Raw genomic sequence first — 25,331 nt, 5'->3', positions numbered from 1 at the left:
TTAAATGAATGGCATTAGGAGGTCCTTAATCTTTGGTGAGAATTTATAATGAATAGATAGAATACCAATCCTCAAGACAGGAACATCCAGGTTCAAGTCATGTGTAAAACATAATGATTGTGTGTCCCTCAACAAACCTTCTGACCTCTCAATATGCTAGGCAATTCTCTAAAATGATAAATTCCCAAGAAGTTGTAAGCCTACATGCATTTCCTCATCTGGAAGCTCCTTTTATCAGTGACTACACAAGTCTTATCACTATTCCTAGATCTATAACACTGAATTATTCATTATTTCTCATATACAGTGTCAATATTAACTGACAAGTTATCATTATTAGGGCCTTTAAGACTCAAGAGGCATACTGAATTCCTAAATAAGACAAATGACATAGTATTAACAAAAGTGCTTTAAAAATCTAAGAGAACATATGGATGGATGTATTATTATGGGAGTTTGAGACTTTTATTTGTAAAAGTATAGTAAAAACAAAAAAACTTCTTATGATCATCAAGCTAATCAATTCAAATTTCACTGATGTTTAGTATACTCAAAGGAGCTGTCCATTCAAACTTATGTGAAAGTACATGCCAGTTTTCATAGACTGTTCTGTCAAGAAATAGCATTACTGTTTTTCAGAAATCTGACATTGTTAAAGTTCACATTGACTAAGTAAAAGGCAATTAGATGTTCAGGGATGGCCTGTATTTTGATTGAAAAGAGCAAGCTCCACTCTATGAATGTAAAGTTATATATCCAAGAAAAAAAGCATCTAAAGGGGCCACTTATCTCAATAAAAAGGATTAGCTTTTTGTGCTTTATGGGTTTTGTTTGAAAAAGAATACCACCATCAACCTAGAAAGCTAGAGTTCCTAAAGAACAGTCATTTAGCATCCAGATCTCTAGTGGGCCAAGGACCAGAGGAAGAAGGGAGGCTCCCATTGCCAGGATTTACCTTGAGATCAAAGGGTCACAACTTCCAGAATCCCTGCTGTGGGATGCTAAGACTTAAACAGGTATGATACCTGGGAAGGCACATTCTGCAACCTCTCATCAAGCAAGAAAGTGATTAAGTAAGGAGTCTCAAAAGTAAGAACTCTGAGATAATTGAAAACCTTGTTGTAAGAATCTGACCTCACTGTTCCTAGCCTTGTCCACTTAGCAAAACCTGTCACTGATCATAGAATAACAGAATCTCTGAATTGGAAGGGGCCTTGCCTCTGCAATATGATTGACAAAAGGGCATTCAGACTCTTCTTGAAGATTTCCAAGGAAGGGGAACCCATCACCTCAAGTGGCAGCATTTTTTATCAGTCTAATTGCTAGAAATTGTCCTAATATCAAGCCTAAATTTGTTTTTTCTAATCATTGCTTCTAATTCTGCCCTAGGAAGCAAAGCAATAAAGTTTAAGCTCCCTTCAAACATATCCTTTCAAATACCAGAAGATATCAAATAATTGTTTGGCTTTTTCCTAGTTGTTTTTTTAACTTGTTTGCTACTTCATTTCATAGATAAATGGCATCCTGATATATGAAGCATTAAAATTATCCCTGTCAAATTCTAAATTTCCAAACTTGAGAAAAAGTTAAGATTTGTATTTAGAGGCACAAAGATGTGTCATAGGTAGTAAACAAGAAAACTGTTAATCCATTTATTTTCTAATTCTAAAATTATCAGATCTTCTCTCAAAACAATTTCCCCTAACTTTTTTGAAAAGCTGTCCTGAATAGCATATTATTGTGGATTTCTTTACTCTTTTTTTCATATTAAATTGTCAGGTGTTTAAGGTAATCACTTTGAGGGAATAGTTGTCAATAGCTTCTAGATCTTTAAACTACTCTGCCAGAGAAAGTGGTTATTACTCATTTTTCCTACTCCCTATTAAAAAATCTCTTAATAAGAATGACTATTTTTTTTAATGCGAGATCACTCTCCTCAAAAGAATTCAGAGAGATTTTTTTTATTCTACATACTTGAATTATCCTAACTTCTAAAAATCAATAATGGCACTGAGGATATTTTCCACGAAGAGCTTCAGTGATGATTTTGAAGATGCAATATTACTCTCCTTAAAAAGAATCCGGGGGAGATTTTTGTTGTGCTATGTATTTGCATTATTTTAACTTTTGTAAATTAATAATGGCATTGGACATAGATGTGTTTTAAAAAACTCACAAATAAACATACAAGCACAAATGTTTGTGGAGAGATAGAGATAAAGACAGAAATCTTTATATTACTATATTACTTGTGTCTTAGGAGACACACCTTCCCAAAGTCCTGACTCTGGACTTAAGTAGACTTGTATTCAGTCCTGGAGGATCCTAATCCCAAAAAAGAGAATAAGTCAGTCAGTCATTCAATAAATATTTATGAAACATTTATGTGCAAGGCACTATACTAAATGCTAGACCCAAAGAATAGGCAAAAACATAGTCCCTACTCTTTAAGGAGCTCATATCCCAATAGGTAAAATAATATTTAAGTAATAAGGCATTTACAAGTATAGATATTACATATAAAAGTTAATATTATAGGATAAACTAGGGTGCTGATTCTGTGGGTAAAGAGAAAATGATGTATACAAGAGATATTATCAAGATAGAAATGACATAATTTGATAATTTGTCTCATTATGTCTTTACCCCCAAAGTCCCAGGGAAAAAAACCTCTTAAATAACACAGATTTAAGGGGTTCCTTCTAGAAAAACTATTCGATGTGCAAAATCATGTATATCAAGCTTGGGAGGGCAACTTGTTTCTTCCACCACAAAAGAAATGTTTAAAATATAAAAGGCCTTTAAACTCAGATGAACAAATATTTACAATGTGAGAGACTCTTTACTCTTTCTACACATGCTCAGAAAGGAGGAAAGAGCCCCAGGAACATTTTTGGAACTGGTAAACAGATTTTACATCAGTCTGCATTGTCAAATTCAAGGGCCAGATCATGGCAGTACAACTCATCTTCCTGGAAATGGTAATATTCTCTTCCAAGAACAATGTAGCTGCAGGAAGGATCTCCTTCTGGGCAACCAGAACAGAATTTTAAAACTTTGAAACTCTCAAAGCTACAAGGTTATTACTAAGGCTAAAAAAAATACCCATCTCTCAAGATAGTTGTTCTGTCACTTACACTCAGGAAAAGAAATACAAAACAGGATAGACATTCAAAGACTTAGAATCCACTCTGAGATTTACCTAGGGAATTGAATGTTCTCACTACCATGTCCTCATAGTCACCAAAAGTATTGCTGAAATGGGAAAGGAAAAAGAAATCCCATGTTTCACTTCATCAGCTCTCACAAGACAGCTGGCATTGGCCACATCCAAATAAAGGGTTACAAATCATCTCTCCTCTTCTGGTGTCAATTAACAAGGGACCAAAGAATATTTACATATGGATCCTTCCCCATGGAACCAAAGGGTACAGTACCCAGTTCCATGAAAAATACTCCAATACAGCCTTCTGTTTAATGTGCATGAAATGCATTTTAACTTTAAGAAATATTTTTCTTTCTCCCATAGTTATTGAGTAAGTTAAGAAGTTGTCCTTCCTCCCATCATTTTAGTCATATAAGAGTAAAAACTTAAAAACTCATGTGTTTTCTTGGTTTGCTTTGTTAAAAATCTTTTACTTTATGTTCAACTTGTCTAAATCCATAGCAAAAGTGATTAATCCTCTTACTTAGAAATTTTTTGCTAACAATTATTAGAAATAGAGAGATTACAAAGTATTTTTTTAATGCATTATTGTTCAGTCTTTCAAAAACATCCAACATTTCATGACTCTGTGAGGTGTTCTTGGAAAAGATACTGGAGTCATTTGTCATATACTTCTGCAGTAAATTAAGGCAAACTCGATTAAATGATTTACCTAGGCTCACATACCTAGAGAGTATCTGAGGTCATATTTGAACTCAGAGCTTCCTGATCCAAAGCCCAGAGCTCTATCCATTGACCAGTTAGCTGCTTCTTTTGTGCACATAAATTATTATTATTTCTATTATTTTCATTGGGAAAAACTCTGTATTAGAAGAAGCAGATTCACTATGTATTTCTTTGTATCATTTGTTCCCAGAAGCTTTTAATTCATCATAAACATTAAATTTTTAAAATTGCACAGATCTCTGCCTATTCCCATTGTTTGACAAAAGCTAAAAAACTCAAAGATGAAGAATCCATATAAAAAAAGAATCCTATTATTCTGGAGTCTACTTTATCTGAAGACTTCTGAAAAGTTAAATTTTTAGTTTGGCCTCTGAATTCCCACATGGTACAGATCTTGCAAGGCAGGAAACTTAACAGAAATTTCTAGCCCAGATGAAAAAACAAGATGTTTTTCTGTCAATAAGAGAAGACCAAAGTCTCACTTTTGGACTCCTATGAACTTTGAGGTGCTGTATCACAACAGTACCCACTCAGTAGGGATTCACAATATGTCAAAGTCAGAGAGCCAACTATGAACCCAGAAAAATGCTCTGAACTTCAAGTACCATAGCAACCATGTTGCTATATTTTAAAACCAAGAATGAGTCTGACTGTACCTCAAAATTCCATCCTAATAAATTTGATTTTAGATAAATGTTTTCATATGGTACATTTTTATTTCCCAATATAGCTAGCCACTTTATTAGAAAGCATTTGTTGCAAATGATGAGAAATATCAGTAAATTCGCCAAACTAAATTGAACTACCACATTACTTCCTCTTGATATTTACTCTTGTCCTTGGTTCTTTCAACCATTCTTCATATGTCATGAACCCAAGGCTGGTTTCCCACATCTTAATGTTCTCCAGTTCATAGTTATCTATCGTAAAGTGTAGCATCCCTTATTTACCAAGTATTTTACTAAGTGCTGAATGCCAATAATACAAATAAAAGCTAAAGCACTATGCTAAACTGTAAATATTATCTCATTATCTTATTTATATTGGCTCTTATTGAAAAGAAAGAATGGGAATATGCATTTTTATAGAACTTACTATATGCTAGGCACTGTGCTGGGTGCCTTACAAATATTATTTTGTCATCTAATTTATACTGAAGGCTTCTATTGAGCTTCTAATCCAGTAAACCCCTCAAGGCTTTTTCAGGCAAATTATCATTTAGTAGTATCTCTGAGAAATTTCTGTAGTCAACCTTATACTTATTACTTCTATTCCTTAGAATGTGGCACTTTTGAGGAAAAATTCAGTGCCCCAACTCTTCCATTTATTTTGTTTTATCAACTTCTCCTACTTATCTTGTCTTTCTCCACTAATCCTCAACCGCCTTTGTATTCTGGAGAATCACTAACTCCTGAGTCCCAAAAATAAATAAATAAATAGATAAGTTTCCAACTTAAAACAAAACAAAACAAAAAAAAACAAACAAAAAAAAAAAAAACAAACAAACAAACAAAAAAAAAAAAACAAAACACACCACTAACTCCTGAGTCCCCTTCTTCAAAAACCTCAATTTTAAAGTAAGCACCTAGGGCAGCCATGTTTACTCCTTTGTTTTTCTTTGAATCTATTCCTAACTCTCTAAATTTTCTCCACTATGATCCAGTGGGGGTATCTTCTCTCCTTGCTCTTCCACTTTTTACAAAGACGGTCTTCCCTTTAGTTTTTATTTGTATTATTAGCATTCTTGCTAATAATACAAATTACTTGGTAAATACTTGGTAATACTTGGTAAATACTTGGTAAATAGTAAAAGCATAATAAATGCTTCTTGACTTAACTTGGCATATTGACTACCTTCTCAAAGAGTCCTACTATTCCTCTTTAAGTTCTTCTATTTTTATCTTTCTTATCCTCCTTCACCTTGGTCCTTTCTCCTTAAGCTTAAGTCTTTTTCCTCTGATTTTTGAATTCCTATCAAGTTTTTTCTTCCCACATTCAATCTCTAGCTTTCATCCATAATATAATCCTATCTCACAGAAAACAGGCCTCAAAATTTGGTTCTATCCTTTTGTTAAATTTCCTCATGTCATCTTTCTCCTACTGAGAGAATTCAATCAATAGCTCTGGCCAGAATCTCTAGACTAGAAACAATTCAGATTATCCAATATAATCCTTAAATCAGAATAAATATTCAGATCCATGTTACTTAAAAGAATTCTAAAATGTGATTTCTGAACCACTTTTAGTGACCGAAGGTAAGTCATAGGGGAAAAAATAAATGCTAAAAGACTGAAAATGAACAAATATTATCCCAGATTTTCAAAGACAGAGGTTAAATTTCATAAATTACATAGCCAAGTTTGGTTTGACATTTATTCCCTGGAGAAATTTTAGAACTGTTTATTGCAAATAGGGTTTTTAAATACTTAGGAAAAGAAGCAATAATCACTAAAAACCACTGTGAGTTCACTAATAACAAGTCACTAAAAACAAGCCAGATTGACCTCATTTCCTGTTTTGACTTATTTAATAGAATGATAGTTGAGGGGGATGCGGCATGCATCATCTATCTAGATTTCAGTAGGGCATTTAACAAAGCTAATGAAATTTATATGGATTTTATAGAGGAATGTGGGCTGGATGACAATATAGTTAGGTGAATTCAGAACTATTTAAATTACATTACTCAAAGGATGTTGAAATGATACATCAAAGTTAGCCTTAAGGGAGACCTTAGAGATGATTACTGTAATTTCGGTTTTGTTCTATTTGACATTTATGTTGTTGACAAATAGAACAATATAGATGGCTTGCTTATCAAATTTGAACATAAAATGCATCTGGGTAAGATTTAGTGACTGACTTAATTGGGATAAATAAAGATTTTATATATAATTTTTACACATAAATTTTGTATTTATAGGATAGAGGTGTAGGTCAAATCTAACTTAAAATGTAATGGAAATAAATATAAAATCTTAAATTTGAGTCCACAAAGTTAGCCAGATAAAATATTTAGTAGAGTTTCTGGCACTTAGTAGGCAATAATACTTACTGATTTGCATTGTTCTTAAAAGGAATTTTTTTTTAAACTTTAATTGTAATACTTATATGTAGTTCCTTGAAGGCAAGGACTATCTTTTCCCTAGTGCCTAGTGCTTAATAAAAGTTTATTGATTAATTAGTTGTGAAATGTAGGAAATGAATATAATTTAAGTGTATAAAACGTAGGTTTATACACATAGGTATACACGGAGGTATTTATATACAAACATAAAATCAAGATCATAAAGGAAACTTATGGAACTCTTTGTATTCAGCAAAAGTAAACTGTAAAGTAAAATTAATTTACTTAGCACTATATTTAAAAAAACACAAATTGAAATTTGGCAAAAATCATTTGATTTGGTTTTCATTGAGGTTTGGGATTAATGAACAATTGTCTAACTTTCCAAAATAAAACAGAAGAAGTATTGAAAATCTGATACAAAAAAATTAAAGAGATTTAGTGAACTCTTTTTATAGAACACTATGGCCAAGGATATTTTAATTAGACGAACCCTTTGTGGTTTTCAAATGCACTGTGCTTTATAACAGTTATCAAAATATAAAAATACTTCACAGCAAATCTTATTAATTACCCTTAACTCTGAAGTTCTAGAATCCTGGTATTTAATCCTTATTCTAAAGCAGTTGACCTTCATTCTCAATGTTTCTCATTTGAAGAATAAAATAATATGCTACATGTAGTTGCAATGTTATAATTCTGATATATAGTTGAGCATTTGTGGAGCAAAATACACATTCAATAATTGGAGAATAAAGGTCAAAAATCTGACCTTCAGCAAGATGTAGCTTTGTGTAGCCTTAGAGTAATTGTCTCAGTTCCAAGACTTTTTTTTAAATGATGAGTTTGGGAGGGCGGGGAATAAAAATAAATTCTCATAATGAAAATGTAGCACAGATATTCTATAACAATTTGGCATTGTGGAAGCAATGATGAATGCACTGGCTAAAAAAAACAATAAATCTTTTTTAGACTTGTAAAGAAATACATATTCCACATTGAATGGATTCTTCTGCATATACATCAGTAAGAACATTCTGGATCAATGCTGTTTCTGATTTAATTAAATATGGTTTTCTACAAATTAATTTCCCTAACATCAGAATTACTGAGCTTCTAATGAAGTTAGTGTTATTTTATTGAAAGAGATTACCTGAAGTTTATATAACTATAGGAAATAATGTCAGCTCTTCAATAATTTGTTCATATGCGGGAAAAGGCAAAGGGTTTTTTCATGTCTTTCAATAAAAGATAGTAAACAGAATTGGGGATAGTGTTTGGGATAATGATTATGATTTGGCAATTTATTATTATTTATTATGATTTAGAGAGATTTATTATAATAATATATTATTATTTATTATGATTTAGAGCAGAGGTGGCAAATATGCATCCTACTGATACCACTGGAACACTTCCAAATAAAAGAATCAAGTTATAATTTAATTAGAAAATGTTTTACAAAATAAATAAAAATAGAATAAAATATAGGCAAACAATAATTATAGATTATAATCTAATCCATAAAATAGATAATGTTAATTTGTTATTTTCTAAATCCAATCATTAAGGAGAATAAATGAGGGAAAATAGGTTTTAACATCTACAAGTCTTCTATTTCATACTAAGTCTCCAAGGTTTCCAATACTTTCACAGAAAAATATTTTACTCTAGCAATAGAAAAGTGGCACATGCAAATGAAAAATTCATCTTTCGATTATATATATGTTGTAAATAAATCTTGGAGTATTACAAACAAAATACAGAGTATGGATCAACAGTATTCACAATCACCAGTAGAGAAGAACTGGAGTTTGATTTACCCAAAAATTAATCAACAGGAGGCAGAGTTAAGATGGCATAGTAAAGGCAGGAACTCACCCAACCTCTCTCCCAAATCATTCTGAATTCCTTTAAATAATGACTCTAAACAAATTTTAGAGCATCAGAACATTCAAAAAGATGGAGTAGAATATTTTCCAGCCAAAGGCAACTTAGGTCAGCAGATAAGACCTGTGACACCAGGGTGGGAGTCTAGTACACGATCCCAGTACAAGCCACACCACACAGCCCAGACCCCATGCCAGAAAAGCAGAAACAAGTTTAGGGACTTCTGAATAAGTGCCAGTCCCAGCCCCAGCATCAGCAAAAAAAACCTCTGAAATGGCAACAGTACTAATGGCTTCCAGACATCTCATGCTAGAGACACCACAGAGGAAGTGGAAGATCAGCAGAAAAGGTCTGGGATGGGAGTCCAGTGCACAATTCCAGTGTAGACCATATCAGTGCAACTCTGGCTCTAACCCTGTCCCCAGAACCAGAGAAGCTATTGCTTTAGCACAGTAGATCTTAAAGCTATAGTGGGATGGACTCACTTCTGACTGCTCCAGGGTAGAAAAGAAGACTTGTGATCAGGTCCCTCTGAAAACAACAACACAAAATCCCTGACAATGCACCCTCTACTCTGGAAATAGAGCCCCACTTTAACAAAGAATTAAAAGCCAAGTAATAGGTTAGAGAGATTAGAAGACAACAAGAAAAGTTTCTAACTATAGAGAGTTACTATAGTGACAAGAAAGATTAAAATACACATTCAGAAAAAAGATAAAGTCAAAGCTCCTACATCCAAAGCCTTTAGGAAAAATAAGAATTAAACCCAGTCCATGGAAGAGCTCAAAAAGGATTTTGAAAATCAGATAAGAGAGACAGAGAAAATTAGGAAAAAAATTGAGAGGGATACAAAAGAAACTACAAAAAGTTCATGAGCATAAGAATGTCTTAAAAAGCAAAACTGGCCAATTGAAAAAGTAGATACAAAAGCTCACTGAGAAAAATAATTCCTTAAAAATTAAAATTGAGCAAATGGAAGCTAATAACTTTATGAGAAACCAAGACACAATAAAGCAAAACCCAAAAATGAAAAAAAAAAAAAAAGAAAAAATGTGAAATATCTCATTGGAAAAACAACTTATCTGACCAACAACAAAATTATTGTTCTCCCTGAAAGTCACGATCAAAAAAAGAGCCTGGACATTATTTTCCAAGAAATTATCAAGGAAAATTGTATTGATATTCTAGAACTAGAAACTGAAAGAATCCACTGCTCACCTTCTGAAAGAAATCAAATTCCAGAACTCTCAGGTCAAAGAAAAAATATTGCAAGCAGCCAGATACAATTCAAGTATAGTGGAGTCACAAATCACAAGATTTAGCAGCTCTTACATTAAAGAACCAGAGGGCTTGGAATATGATATTCCAGAGAGCAATGGAGTGAGGATTACAACTAAGAATCATCTGCCCAGAAAAACTGAGTATAATCCTTCAGAGGAAAAGATGAATATTTAATGAAATAAAGGTTTTTCAAGCATTTATGATGAAAAGACCACAGCTGAATAGGAAATCTGATTTTCAAATACAGGACTCAGGAGAAGCATAAAGAAGTTATGAGGAAAATTATATCCTAAGGGACTTAATAAAGTTTATCTGTTTACATTCCTACATGGGAGGATGATACTTGTAACTAATTAGAATTTCTAATTATTGGGGCAGTTTGAAGGAGTATAAATAGACAGAGGGCATGAATATGAGTTGGATATAAAGGAATAATAATCCTTAAAAATAATATATTTTTAAAATGGTGAAATTAAAGGGTGAGAGAGGAATGTGCTGGGAGAAAGGGAAAGGGAGAAATGCAATGGTAAATTATCTGCCATAAAAAAGAGGCAAGAATAAAGTTTTATTGTGGAGGGAAAAGATGAAGAGGATGAATGAATCTTACTCTCATTAAAATTGGCTCAAAAAGGAAATAATATACACAATCAATATGGGTATAGAAGTCTATTTTACCCTATAGGAAAATAGGAGGAGAATGGGATACTGGAAGTGGGAGGATGATAAAAGATAAAAAGCTTATTGAAGGAAGGAGTGATCAGTAGCAAAACGCTTTTAAGGATGGACAGGGTGAAAGAAGAGAAAGAATAGAATAAATGGGGAAATACAGTTAGCAATGGTAATTGTAAAAAGAATTTTGAAGCAAGTTTCTCTGATAAGACCTTATTTCTCAAACACAGAGGGAACTGAGTCAAATTTATAAAAAAATAAGAGCCATGGTCCAAATGAAAAATGATCACAAAATATGATCTGTGCTCAAAGGGATACGAAGTCATGCATATTTTTTCATCTAACAATACCACTACTAGGCATGAATATCAAAAGATTTTTTTAAAGGAAAAGGACCTATATTACAACAATATTTGTAATCTCTTCTCAAGGCAACAAAATAGAAACTGAGGAAATGCCCATCAATTGGGGAATGCCTGAATAAATTGTTGTATGTGATTATCATAGAATATTATTTCTCTATGGGAAATGATGAGCAGGATGTCTCAGAAAAAAAATCCTCCATGAACTCAAGCAAAATTAAAAATACTGTGTGCAAAGTAATAGAAAGGTGATGACCAACTATAAATGACTTTGCTATTTTCAGCAGTACAATGATTCATGACTACTCTGAAGACCTCTCTCTCTCTCTCTCTCTCTCTCTCTCTCTCTCTCTCTCTCTCTCTCTCTCTCTCTCTCTCTCTCTCTCTCTCTCTCTCTCTCTCTGTCTCTCTCTCTCTCTCTCTGTCTCTCTCTCTCTTTCTCTCTTTCTCTCTTCTCTTTTTTTAATTTTGTTTTTTGAGGGTTTTTTTTAAATTAGGATAAGAGATCTATGTCTTCTTTCACAACATGACTTTTATGGAAATGTTTTACATACTTTCACATGTAGTTTCTTAATGAGGTTGGGAGTGGGGATAATGGAAAGAATCTAAGATCCAAAAGTTTAAAAAAAAACAAATGTAAAAAATAAATTGGTTAATATACTCTAGAGTTTCTTTGTCAAAGAGAAATTAGAAGAAAGCAATAAATTCACAAATCAATGATCACTGATTTGGTGGAAGTGTATTTGACCTATTTAATACATGATGGTCCCAGGTTATATAGATTATAGGTTTCATAGGTTCACTCTCTATAGGTGCCTTTGGAGTCATAGCACTCAATATAATGTTTATCTTAACCGGCATGATCACATTAACTTCAAATATTTAGTTATGTCTCCTATCCTTCAAAGTTTCTTTTCAATTGTCTACTGATGATTTATTTATCATAAATGAACAATAGTTTGGTAGCTACTGATTTTGTTTTTTATAAAAGATCAGATTCATGAGTAATAATAATGTTAAGTAATTAAAGAAGCAAGAATTTTTAAGGAAATAGTTATCTGATCTTCCTGTGTTGGGAAATAGAAAGGGTTTCTTTCTTTCCTCTCTCAAAGGGAAAAAGACCTAGAAAAAATTGTATAACTGGTTAATGGAGACATGTTCCTTGAGCTAAATCCTCTTTAATAGTTGGGAAAGGAAAAATAGTTGTTCCACCTTCTCTGTAATCTCACCAAAACATCTCATCAGTTTTCAAATGAGTATAAAGTCATCCCTCAACTTCTGACCTACATTGTCCAAAATAGGAAATTATATGTTCCCAGAGAAAAATGTACAACAGGATCTTGCCTAATTTCCTGCCTCCTCTTTGACATACAAGAGAGAAAATGATCCTGCTTCTTCTTCCAATCAGCTTCTAAACCTAAATTCAAAAAGAAGTCACTAAAACCAAGGAATTCTGGGGCAAAATTTACTTTCCATCTTCAGTCTGAAGTCTCCATGGCAATGCCTCCTAGGCAGAAGAGTATGACCCAACAGTTTCACATGAAAGATTATTCAAAGAAAAATGAAGAAACTATCAATTTATCAGAAAAATAGAGGAATTGGCTTCCTACCCAAATAATCTATTGCATAAAATTGAACATATCCCAACAAAAACAAATTTGATTCATCAGTGAGATGAGGAAGTTTCATCCTTTGCTTTTAAAGATTCCAGAACTAGGCAGTATTTTTCACATGCAAATCAACCAAGGCACAAAGCTTGTCAAAGTAAACATATGGTTTAATGGACAAAATGGAAGCCAGAAGACTGGAGTTTAATCTGATCTCTGGATTGGCTGCATGAGTCATAACTTTTCTCTGCTTTGTTCCTCAGCTGTAAAATCAGTATTTCTACTATTTCCTTTTTAATATCCCAAAATTTCAATCCCCAGACTGTTCTGTTCTCTCATGAAGGTTGGTTTGGGAGAAGGAAGAAAAGAAGCAGGAGAGTTACAGAGAGATAAAGCTAAACTCAAATGGGGCAATGGCATCATCTTCTTCCTGCCTACCTACATTATGCAATAGATTGCTAGACTTGGAATCAGAGTGACCTAAATTGAAATCTGGACTCAGACACTTTACTAAATGTATTGACCCTGGGAACATAACTATTTTCCCTCAGTTCCTTCACTTGTAAAATGGGGCACTTAGGGATATAAAGTATTCTCCACACCTGTAACATGAATGCTATTGTTATTATTATTATTGTTGTTACTATTATTATTATTATAACTAACTACATTGTATTCTTTATTAAATATACATGACAACATGTTTGGAGCCCACCTTACATTTAAAGTATCTTTTTTTTCAATCAACATATAAATAGCAAATTCACTACTTCAAATACTGATGCCTTGATCTTTCTCCTCATTTTTCACTCATATTAGATGAAGTCCTGCTGTTAAACATCAGTGAAAACATTCACAAGAGTCACAAATGACAGGCAGGCATGGATGGTTTTTGATATGTATCCCAAGAAGAAAACTCCAAATTATTAATATCACAGATCCATTTGAAATTTTTATATTTGAGTAGTTAGAATGTCTTTCAAAGACACATTGGTTTCTTGATAGGCTTCTTAATATATGAAAGTAGCTTCCCACCTATACTCTTCTGCCTTCACAGTTTGAAGTCAGAAAGAACTGAGTTCAATCTGTCCTCAGACACTTACTAGCTTACTAGTTTGCTTCAGTTTCCTCATCTGTAAATGAGGTAATATTTTAATGTCCTTAGCAATATATGTGTTACATATAATATAGCAAATGTTATATAATATTAACTACTAATTACTATTTGCCATGGTTGAATTTTGAATTGCACACAATTTAAAAATGTAACAATGAAGAGGAGATTTCAGTGTCAGTGAAATGCAGATTACATTTGAAGAGCTAGTTAGGCAACATTACTGCATCACTAAGGAACACAATACCAAATACCAGTACAAAGCTACTGGTAAATGACTATTGGCTACTAGGTAGTACAGTGGATGAACCACAAGGATTGGAGTCAGGAACTCATCTTCCTGAATTCAAATCAGACCTCAGATGCCTACTAGCTGTGTGACCCTGAGAAAGTCACTTAATATTGACTTCAATTTTTCATCTTTAAAATGAGCTGAAGAAGGAAATGGCAAATACTCCAGTATCTTTGCCAAGAAAACCCCAAATGAGTTCATGAAAAATCAGACATGGCTGAATATAAGTGAATAACAACAGATAACTACTAGAAAAAAAAATTGAACCTACAAATTTCAACATATCTTATGCTATCCTATTGATAAAGAGGGCAGGAAAGAGACTGGAAATTGGAAAAGCAAAAGGTGTTTGTTTGTTTGTTTCTTTCTTCTGTAGCTGTAATTTCTCCCAGGAGAATTTAGAGGTGTTTGGCACTGGATGATGGCTTGGAATAAGAGACATTTTACCACCAGTAGATCTCAGTGAGAAAGTGTCATTATGAAGAAAGAGTTATGCCTATCAAAGACATCCCAGTGTGGTTTTAATATCCCCAGACAGGTCATTGGGGTCATTGCTTAGTTTGAGTGCTGAAGTTTTAATTTTCAATTCAATTGGGCAGTGAGTCAGTCAGTGTTCAAAAACAATGTGGAGGGATGAAAGAGATGGATTAGAAAACACCTGAGAATCTTCCCAGCATGAATGAACAGGAATTATAGCAGCTCTTTCAGGGTTGATTTTTGTAACTAAGAGGAAAGCCAGTAGCAACAAGGACATGACAAGGACAAGGACAAACTTGCTGCAGATCTTTCTTGATCAGTAAATAATTTAATATTTTCTGATGATCTTCATCACTTCCTTACTACTCCCCCCTTCTCTCTGTCTCTGTCTCTGTCTCTCTCTCTCTCACTATCTCTGTGTCACACACACACACACACACACACACACACACACACACATACACACACACTGTTTCTATCTCTGTCTCTCTAGCTTTCTCTCACATATACACAGTTTCTTTCTCTGTATCTCTCTCATTTTCTTTCTCACACTATCTGTATGTCTCTGTGTCTGCCTCTGTTTCTTGCTCTGTCTCTGTCTGTCTCTATCTCTTGCTCTGTCTGATTTTTTCTTATTCAAGCTCACACTCACTTTCACACACATGCGCACACACAGACACAGAGACACTTATTCATTCACACATAAGCTGCAAGTAGGACTGGAACATTCCTGAATTCTCCCCCAACCCTTGCCAACTCTCTCTTGTATCACTACCTATGTGCTATCATGCATTCTACAATATGAACCGAATTCATATTTCCTCATCCCCAGTCTGTCACCTAAGAAAATGGCCCATGTTTCAAGAAAGCCAAGCTGAAAACTGATGCACTCCCGGGCCTAGCAATACTCAAGAGAGTGCCCAAGGTATAGGGATCATTAGCAAAGAAATAACAAGATTCACCAGGACTTTCAGTAAGTCACTAGGACAGGCAAGCCTTCTGGTAAGTGTGTTCTGAGTGAGAAATAGAGTTATCATCTTGTCAAATTGAATTGAGTCTGTTAAAGGGCACCTGTTCAAATCTTCTAACTTGGGATTTTCAGATATCACTTTAGTCATATCACCTATCAAAACTAGACCAGTGGTTTTATATTCTTCTTAAAAGAAGCTTCAAATACTTTCCCCACACTTCTGATTAGCCTAAGGGGTTTTCCCCTAGGTTAAGTGACTAATTCTTCTTAGAAACAAATCTAAAGAGATATAAAGAGAAGCAAGTAAATGCTAGGTACATTCTAAATTTCCTTGCAATTCTAACATTTTGTGAGACTTCCTAATTTAGGAGACAGAAAGAATTATAGAATTGATCGTTTATTTTGATTTCTCACTCAGCTTATAAAAGTGAATAAAAAGCACTGTTGGGTTAAATAAATAATGGTCAAGATTATCTTATGGGACTTTCTTAGGAAAAGGTCAAAGATTTCATTCAAGTCCAGAAATAATATATAGTTTTATTTCTTGATATTTAACTCTGTATTGTGTCTTTACGGTCTCATTGAAATTAAAGAGGATACATTTAAGTATTAGAAATACCCTGACAAAGTTTGGAAAATGGTGGTAAATGATACTTATCCCTAGTCAATTAAAACTGAAAAGTAAAATAACAGACACTAAGTGTCTGAGGTCAAATTTGAACTCAGGTCCTCCTGACTTCAGGGCTTATGCTCTATCCACTGTGCCTTCTAGCTGCCCCTTCTGTTTTGTTTTTTTTTCCTAATGACTTTTCCCTTTTTTCTGATTTTTCTCCTCCAAAATAATTCATATGGAAATATGAAAAAATGAATGTGCATATAAAACACCCCTAAAATGTTCTTTTACATGTAACTGGGAAAAATAAAAAAATTTAAATGAAAAAATAAATAAATATTACTTGTTATATGGGAAGATCCTCTGAGAGAAGAAGAAGAAAGATGCAAAATGGGGAAAATATATCAATACAAATGTATTCTTTCAAAAGAAAAGAAAATTTTGTGGAAGATAATGAGTTAGTACTAGAATGGGACCAGATGAAGAGTTCTCAAAAAATCTATGAGATGGAGTAGATTAGACCCTAGGCCTAAGTTTGAGGAAATCATGTGATCCTAATTCTTAGAGGTCTGTAGGTCAGGAAATGTCAAACCCTAGATCTAAGCTTGAGAAAGTCACATGACCCACAGGAAGTAGACAGCATTGCTAACCATTGGTCAATGGTTACTTCCTTTTCAGTCCAATGAACCAAAGTTTCTGCTATTTAACCAAATTCACTATTTCCAGCTCACCAGGCCAGGCACAATGCTGGGAGATGGGAACTGAGAGGTTCTGGGTCTGCTCAATGGGGTACTCTCCTTGCAAGACAGAATAAATGCTTCCTGTTTGTATCTGAAGATGCCTCTGAGTAGTTAATTTGGGTAATGGGGTCTAGCATCCATTCCACACAGTTTATGGGGGCTTGTCTGGGGATCTGTGACTTCCCAGAAAGATAGCAGGGGTTCTGATGCAGGGCAGGCACCAGGTTGGGTTTTCTCTGACCATCCTTGAGATTAGACCCTCAGTCTCTATCTCTGTGACGTATGGGCCTGAAGAAAGGCATCCAAATACAAATAGGAACACAAGTCTCCAAACAAGAAGCACAAGGGCAAGTGGCCAGTCAGGCGCATAATCCAGAAAGGAGGGGAAGAAGCAGTCCAGAGACTGGAACTGCTCCCCCCAGGGCATGGTCTGTGTCCTTGGGCTGTCCTTAGATTGAAGAGGACCCTGGGCCAAACTTAAGGGGTGCCGCCCGGTAAGCCAGAAGAAAGTCCTGACAAGATTGGCTAAGATGACAGGAAAAAATGATGAATGTTGGAGGGGATGTGGGAAAACTGGGACACTGATGCATTGTTGGTGGAGTTGTGAAAGAATCCAACCATTCTGGAGAGCAATCTGGAATTATGCCCAAAAAGTTATCAAACTGTGCATACCCTTTGATCCAGCAGTGCTACTACTGGGCTTATATCCCAAGGAAATACTAAAGAAGGAAAAGGGACCTGTATGTGCCAAAATGTTTGTGGCAGTCCTTTTTGTTGTGGCTAGAAATTAGAAAATGAATGGATGTCCATCAATTGGAGAATGGTTGGGTAAATTATGGTATATGAATGTTATGGAATATTATTGTTCTATAAGAAATGACCAGCAGGAAGAATACAGAGAGGCTTGGAGAGACTTACATCAACTGATGCTGAGTGAAATGAGCAGGACCAGGAGATCATTATACACTTCAACAACAATACTGTATGAGGATGTATTCTGATGGAACAAAGAGAAGATCTAACTTAGATCCAATTCATCAATGATGGACAGAATCAGCTACACCCAGAGAAAAAACACTGGGAAATGAGTGTGAATTGTTTGCATTTTTGTTTTTCTTCCCAGGTTATTTTTACCTTCTGAATCCAATTCTTCCATTGCAACAACAACAACAACAACAACAACAAAAATCGGTTCTGCACACATATGTTGTATCTAGGATATACTATAGCATATTTAATATGTATGGGAATACCTGCCATCTAGGGGAGGGGGTGGAGGGAAGGAGGGGAAAATTCGGAACAGAAGGGAGTGCAAGGGATAATGTTGTAAAAAATTACCCATGCATATGTACTGTCAAAAAAAGTTATAATTATAAAATTAATTAAAAAAAGAAAAAATACAAAATACAAAGAAAGTCCTGACAAAAGGTACAGTCAAGGGTGCTCTGGATGACTGCTGGATGGGGGTGACCCCTCTGGGCTTGGGGGTCCTATCTGAGAGGTTGGCTCCTCTGTTTTACCATGAGATTAGAGCTGTTCTCCCCAGAAAGAGAGGGAAAGGAGCAATCCAAACTAAATCTTCAGAGTAAAAAAAAATCTAAAATATCATCAAAGCGTGCACTTGATGAAATGTGTCTTTCTTTTCTGTGGGGAAGAGACGGTTCTCTTCCATGTAAATTTTATCTGTATTTGTGGATTTCTGCAGAATGCCTGTGTTGTATCTGTTCTGTGAGCTAAATTTTGTTTAAAAAAAAAAAAAAAAAAAAAAGCCTGATTTTTTCCTATGGAGTCCAGCTCTGGCCACGCTGGGGGCTGCAGAAAAAGTTAGCTAATTTTGGAGAGTAATGATTAGGGAATTTGGCAATTGGTCATTTCAAGATTGCAAAAGTGCTTAGCATAAAACAAATGCTATATGAATGTTAATTAGTTTATTGGATTTAATTGCTTCATATTTTATAACTTTATATGGGTATTTAGATATGACCAACATGCAATACCAATGTTGAAATAAATGAATTTTGTGTGTATAAAGTAACTTGGAAGCAAATTCAACTAAATTAAGGCCTCTAGAAAGAGGATAATATATAGAGTCTCTTTCTCCTTCTCCCTTCCCTCATTCCCTGACTACAGCAGAGACACATGGATGAAGGGGTGAGAGGTAGAGAAAGAAAATATGTTCAATCAGTTCAGTAAAATTTGTTATTTGAGATATGATAATAAAAGTAGTTTTATATAAATTATAATCTTTTTGCACTGACTGGGAAACAAAAACAAAAAACAAAAAGCGTTTGGCTGCTTTTAAAACAGCCTAGTTTGCAAGTTTCTTCTGATGCACAGAATAAAAAAGAGTAAAACCTTATCTTCATTAGCTTTGCATTTCAAAAATCTGGAGGCCTGAGACTATGCAGCTCTGAATGGGGGAAGGTAAAAGAGAACAAAAAAGCTATTATCAATCAAAGAAAGTGATAGGAAGTGAAGAGGAATCTTCTTCTGGAATTCCTCTTAAAATTACAAATTTGTTAAGCTTCTTAAAACTATTTTGTAAGATTATTATGCTAGAGAAATAACTTGTTTGAGTTACATAGGTCCCCAAGAAGAAATGAGTTTACAGATAATCTACAACTTTGTTAAATAGGAACAACTTTTAATGATTGGCTTTTACATCAGGAACGTTGAGCTTAAGGCAGATATTGAGATGAGTTGTAAATTTTATATGATGAATCTCTTACAATTATATGAGATAATAATTATTAAATGATATGTACTAGAATTGTGAGTTTGTTTACTTTAAACACAAGATCTTAGAAATGTATGTGCAAATATTGAAACATTACTACTGGAGATTTAAATCAGTATTTGATTTGATTTCAAGTTTTTAAAAATAGGTTATCAAAACAAAATTCTGGTAGTTGACCTTAGATAGTCACATATTTGTATCCCTTAATTAGGTGAAGTAAGTTGCTTTCTAATATGTGTATTGTGTAGTTTGTAAAAATTATGAGCTATGCCTTAAAATTTTGTCACCTCTGATGAACAAATGTGTAAGTTTTATGAAATTTGGTCCAAAACTATTTAGCTATTACTATATTGTGAATCTTAAAGTTTACCCAAAAAAGGTGATTTTTAAAAACAGGGGACAAGAAAGATTGATTTGCAAAAGCAACTAACAGCTTGAGTGAAACATCTAATTAGACTATCACAAGGTAAAGTATTGGTTTTTAAAATAATTTTTAATTGGTATGTAAAAATTGTAAATGACTGGAAATTACATGAGATTCCTATCCATTTTTGTGATGGGCTATGTTATGTTTATTTGACTATCACTTATGGAAACTGTGAAATTGCTAATTAAATTATTTGGGGTTATTGTCATAATATTGAAACTTAAAAATTGTTAGTAATTATGTGGGTTATATAGACACCAGATGATGATAGGCACCAAAGTTGGGGTTCAGTTATGTGGGGAATTCACATTGGCCATTATTTTTGGTAAAAGGTAGATTTATTATGGAAAGGGGCAAGCTCCTAGTGGTACTTGCCATTTGTTAGGGGAAAGGAGACACCCCATCAGGTTGGGGCATGTCCTGGGCTGGTGGGCTGGGTCCTAGGGAGAACTTGGCACCCTAAAAGAGTTAGCTATAAGAAGTAAGGTTGGGAAGCATGGTGGAGTTAGAAAAGACACCACATAGAAATCTGGAGAAAAGGAAAGAGAAAGATCAATCTGCTGGGAAATGTGAAGATTTAACTTCTCTGGGTATGGCTGCTTCTTAGAAGGGAGAGAACAAACTCCACTCAGTGGAGCTCACCCCATCCCTTGCTGGTTAAATAAAATTACTTTGACATTAATTGCTTTTATTGTTTAAAGGAATAGCTTACATTTACATGGTATAAATTGCTGAATGTTTGTTTTTATTTTTCAAGCTTATGGCTGCCTTAAGGCAAGGTCATTTGTGATGCTATATCAAAGATTCCACTACTTAACAATGCAAGAAACTTTTAAGAGATATGTTAGATAGTTCTCTGAAAATGATTATTTCCACCAAGGTGGAAATAATTCAGCAAATTATTTTATATTTATTTAAGTATATAATGATGTCCTTGTTTAATGAATATGATGCAAATATGATCTATAGCTTTCCTGAAGTACCTTCAGCAGTATTTTAACCTGAAATCCCTGCTCTAGTCAAGACTGTGTTTTGGATAGGTTATACAAAATGGTTTGTAAGATTTTATTTTGTTTTTATATAGACTTGAAGCCTCTGATTGGTGAAATTTGCTATTGAAATGAAATCTCTTGGAACTGTAACTAATATTATTTTAAGTTTCAAATTTGGATATGATTGCCTGATGGATCATTAAATCAATAATCCCACTATTCCAGAGAAATGTCATAAGTTACTCAGCGGGATGCCTTACAGGTGGATCTGGGCAAGAGCTGGGAGGACAACCTTAGCCTCTACTTAAGTGTGATCCTTCTAAGTTTCCCAGTTCTTTGCTTCCCACTTGATTATTCCAGAGTCTGACTATGAGGTGGAATTGTTATTGCATGAGTAGTTGTCAGATCTAACGATGCTTTATCCTGTCATACATGTACTCTCAGATTATTATATCATAATCATGCCCCTTGCTTTTTTCTCCTAAATCAAATTTTTATAATCAGAGCAAGTGGTCAGTAGAAGATATGAGACACAATACAAGTCAGCAGCCCAGCCCTGAAGGCTGTTTCCTGGGGCTAGAGTGTCTTTGTCTGAAGGCCCGCTTTGCCTAAGTATTTGACTACAAATTACTTGTCTCCCCTCTTCAGTCTGGACCCCCACTGGGTAGGAGCAGCTCTGTGCTCTTTGTCAACCTGAAGCAGCTCCAGAAAATGAGACCTTTGTCCCTTGCCCCAAATGAATCTGGGTCTAGACTGCTTGAGGTGGGATGATGGGACAATGGCCTTGAGGCTCCTGGGTCTCCACAGTGCTGTAATTCCATGGATAATACCGGCTGCCAAAAGCCAATCTGTGGTCTGTGATAACTGGGTTTCCAAGACTTCTAGATAGTGGGAGTTGGTGGAAGTAGGGTTTCTGATTCCTGCTCCTTTCTTTAAGCAATAATATCCAGTCACCGGCTTGCTTATGCACTTAATCATTAGATTAGTTCAAGATTTGACATGAATGGCGTAAGAGAAACTGGGATCATCTATAGGTAGAGAGATTTTTGTCATAAACTTTGAATTTGGATATGTCCTGACTATTCGGAATGCCACTGATCCTGACCTTGGAGGAAAGAATTTGGATGGGAGGCTTGAAAGGAAAGAGAGTAGAGAAGCATAGAGGAAATCAACACTGTGACAAGCAGAAGTGGATATAGGGCCAGGAGAAGAGACAAGAAGTTACAAGTTGTGCAAAGCCTCAAGCAAGGGTGCTAAAGGTGATTCAAATGCAAATTTTGCCCTAGATAAAAATTGTATCATTGATTCAATTTGAGATAAAGTCTAGAGTTCATTCTTTCCTCCCCCTTCACTCTCTTCAGAAAGCATCACATATATAGAGGGTAATTTGTTCGTGTTAAACCTCCTTGCTAAGAAGTATTATTTTTATTCTAGATATTAGCTTTGTTTAAATTTAAAAATGTGATAAAGATATTCATTAACAGAAATTCAAAGCTATATGCTGTGATTTCTTTAAAGCTAATGTATATAAAGCAGAAGGAAGAGAGAAAGATAACACTCTTATTCCAAATAGACAACATATTTGATTTGGATTGTTCCTGGGGATTTGGAGATAATTCATAGCAGATGGACAAAGTTTAAGATTAGCATCAAACAGGGGAATGAGAAAATTAAAAAAAGGAAGGTCACTAGTCTCTATCTTAAGCCCAACTGTGTCAACAATATAAGGTTCACCCAGGACATGTATACTTGAAATATGCTTGCTGCCTTCATAAACCTGACAATAAATGCAGAATTCACATATTCATAAAGATAAAATTGCAAACTGTCAAGATGTGTTGACTGTGAAGAGAATAAAGCATAGGCTTTAATTTATTTTCTTGGGATAAGCCATTTGCCAGAGTGGTCTCTACAAAGCAAGTTATGTTCCATGAAGGAAGGGAAGTGAGTTGCTTGGAAAAGCAAAGCCATGCACCAAGCAACTAGAGAAACTTCATCAACAAAAAGAGGGAAGAAGGAAGTGAGTTGCCCAAGCATGCTAAATAAGTCCAATGGACACAAGAGGTAAAAGAGCCATGTTTTGTGGATAAACAAATACAGTGAAGAATAAAGTCCTGCATGTTCAGTTTAAACCTGCTAGAAATGGGTTGAAAAAAGCCAAGAGGTAATTATCAGTTATGTTACACTCAGAAGTGAATCTTTGGGACAAATGTCATGTAGAAACTGCTGTAAGTTTAAGCCAACTTTCTCCATAGGACCAAGATGGCATAGGGAACAGTGTACCCTTTAGTGTTGGGGCAATATTTTGTAACTTCTGTTCTTGCCATATCTTTTTAATAACTATCACATTAGAAAAGCTAAAAAGAAAGTCATTCCACAAAAATCAATTTATCCTTTAAAATGTAACTATTATCTTTTCCTTAGCTTGCAAATTGTTCTGCTGCTTTGGGGAAGACAACAGAGGGAGTCCTTTGCTTATTTGTTTTGTGTTTGGCAACTTAAAAAAAGGGTTCCCCCCAACACACAAAATGGAGTTCTGTAGAATATATCTAATAAATTCCTTTTGTTCTTTGGTTATAGCAGACTCAGTCAATGGAAACAATCTCTTCATACTTTCTAAAGCTAATATCAAGGTGCCACAGTTTCTATTCTATTTGTATTCTGGAAGTAAACAATTCTGGGAAAATACAAGATGCCTTCTCTTTTCTTTTCCTTTTTTTCTAATTTTATTGAGGTCAATAAAGATTTCCATCTTTTATACTGTGAATTTTCCAACACTCTCATATTTTCATTTAACTTTAAATTTTAAAGTTTGAATATAGCTTTCTTTCCAAAAACTATCTATTCCACTGTGATGACTTAAATTTCCAAGGAGTTTTAAACTTTTTGAGTATAGTAATGTACAAGAGCCCATAAAAAACTATTTTTCTCTTACTATCTCTGTATAGGACATCTTTACTGCATTTTTCAACCATAAATTCATCAACTTCCTTTTTATTACCAATTCACTTCTTCAATTTTAACTCTATACTCATTCCTCTCTATACTAAGCTTGCAATATTTGCTTCCTAGATGCTTGTATATTTCCCTCACTTTTTTATTATCTTCTACTCTGTTGATTTTTTTTTCCACTTTAATGCTTAAAATCCATCCACAAGTCTTTCATTTGAGGTCAATGTGACTATGTAGGTTCTTTATACTCTCAATATTTCAATTACTATACTCTTTCTTAGCTCATTCCTTAACATCCCTCTAAAAGCTTTCAGCACAGCACTGTGAAGTTTTGCTATGCTTTTAAACCATTAAAAAGTTTAAAACAATAACTCAAAATGTTCTAATTTATTGCTCTTTACTTAGTTTTATTCTAAGGAAATTAAGAGCTTCTAACATATAGCAGGAGCTTAATAAATAATTGTGGGATTTAACTAAAAACCATTTCCCCATTAAAAGGATCAAGGTATTTCCTGGTTAGTACTATGAGCATGAAACCTTTCCTATCTAACATTTCTAAGGCTTCCTTAAAGCTTACCAGATGGTTTTTGTACTGGACAAAGCAATTTATATTTTAAGAAGCTAATTCCCAGGGAACATGCCAAAAATGAAAGGAGAAATGAAATAGCAAAAATATATTTATTAACAGCCTCAGAAGAAGGCTGAAAGAAGAAGAAACACAGAAGTCATAATACTTTTACTTTCAATTGGAGAAGAAATTAAAGAAATTTTCTTACCCTCAATCATTCTAAAAGTATAGACCAGTAACCTTCTATTGAGAGAGTTGGGGAAGGAAGAGAAGGAAGGAGACTCATGGGGCAGATTAAAGGCTAAACTGAGAATGTGTTGACTAGTCTTCAAGTATGTAGCCCAGATAGCTTCACACTAAAAAAGCAGACATTCCTGTGAAGCAGCAGCATCTAAGAACAGTAGTAATATATACCTTCATAAAATAGAAGCTAAAAAGCTGCCTACATTGGTGCCTTGGAGAATTGGCAGACAATAGAGTCAAAAAAGTAACCAACAAAAAGGAGAACTTCAGCAAATGACAGCTATACAAATCAAGTGGAACACAAGAGAGTTCTGGGATTGTATCAAGAGTGTGGGAGATGGAGCCGACAGTTATAGGAATACAAAGCCAGCTGGAAGGATATTTGTTATGTTTGTTCAGTCATCTGACTCTTCCTGATCTTTTGACAAAGACACTGGA

The sequence above is a fragment of the Sminthopsis crassicaudata genome, chromosome 1 (genome assembly GCF_048593235.1).
Source record: "Sminthopsis crassicaudata isolate SCR6 chromosome 1, ASM4859323v1, whole genome shotgun sequence".
Lineage (NCBI taxonomy): Eukaryota > Metazoa > Chordata > Mammalia > Dasyuromorphia > Dasyuridae > Sminthopsis > Sminthopsis crassicaudata.
This window is presented reverse-complemented; position numbering follows the sequence as displayed.